The 1,166-nt window shown below is 41.3% G+C and overlaps 1 protein-coding gene across 2 annotated transcripts in view; it reads left to right on the top strand.

The window, feature by feature from the left end:
• Positions 1 to 1,166, top strand: part of LOC117174443 (retinal-specific phospholipid-transporting ATPase ABCA4-like) — a 52,917-nt gene that overhangs the window by 26,689 nt on the left and 25,062 nt on the right. The gene's annotated exons all lie outside the window — the stretch shown is intronic.

Here is a 1,166-nt window from a genome sequence, read left to right as displayed (position 1 = left end):
TCCGCGACTGCCTATTTATTTTTGTAACCATATTCAGCAGAAACCCTTGGTACAGGGACCCTTTATCCGCAACCCGAGGACGCGTTCGGTGGCTTTGTCATAAGCCCTTCAGTTTGATTCTAGAGGAATCAAAACCGAATATATATATATATAATCTAATTTAGTATTTATAATACGAGGTGTGTTCAAAAAGTAAGGTGACTTTTCAATTTTCGCGGGTTACGTACATTCAAGTTTTAAATTTTTTGGTTTGTTTTGTTGGTACACTCGTCACGATCATATGTTCACAGTTTTAACTATATAGCTCGTGTTGTTTTTCTGGCAGAGGCGTAAAAGGTTAGAAGGGTTTGGTGTGCTCGGCGATTTTCTTCTTTCGAAAAAAATGGAGCAAAGAGTTTGCATTAAATTTTGTGTGAAATATGGAATCCAGTGCTCTAAAACTCTTGAAATGTTGACAATTGCATACGGTGAGTCTACTCTGAGTAAGAAAAATGTGTAGAAGTTGTACAAGCTGTTCCAAGAAGGCCGAGAGGATGTCGAAGACGAACCTCGCCCTGGACGTCCCAGCACGTCAACAACAGATGAAAACGTTCAAGCAGTGGTAGAAATGGTGTTCAAAAATCGCCGAATTACCATCAGAGAAGTTGCTGAAGATGTTGGCATAGCGGTTGGCTCATGCCATGCTATCTTTTCGGACGTTTTGGGCATGAGACGTGTGTCAGCGAAATTTGTTCCAAAACTGCTTAATTTTGATCAAAAGATCCATCGCATGACCATCGCTCAGGGGATGTTGAATGAAGTCAATAATGATCCTGATTTTCTCAAAAGGGTTATAACTGGGGATAAATCGTGGGTATATGGTTATGACGTCGAAACTAAGGCCCAATCGTCTCAGTGGAAGCATCCTGAGTCTCCAAGACCGAAAAAAGCACGTCAAGTTCGGTCAAATGTGAAGATTTTGCTCACTGTCTTCTTTGATTACCGTGGCGTAGTGCATCAGGAATTCTTACCACAGGTCGTACGGTCAATAAGGAGTATCATCTTCAAGTTATGCGCCGTTTGCAAGAGGCGATATGCAAAAAACGTCCGGAACTTTGGAAAAACAATTCGTGGCTTTTGCATCACGATAATGCACCTGCTCATTCATCGTTGCTTGTGAAAGATTT

Source organism: Belonocnema kinseyi, chromosome 6 (genome assembly GCF_010883055.1).
Source record: "Belonocnema kinseyi isolate 2016_QV_RU_SX_M_011 chromosome 6, B_treatae_v1, whole genome shotgun sequence".
In the NCBI taxonomy this organism is placed as follows: domain Eukaryota; kingdom Metazoa; phylum Arthropoda; class Insecta; order Hymenoptera; family Cynipidae; genus Belonocnema; species Belonocnema kinseyi.
This window is presented reverse-complemented; position numbering and strand designations above follow the sequence as displayed.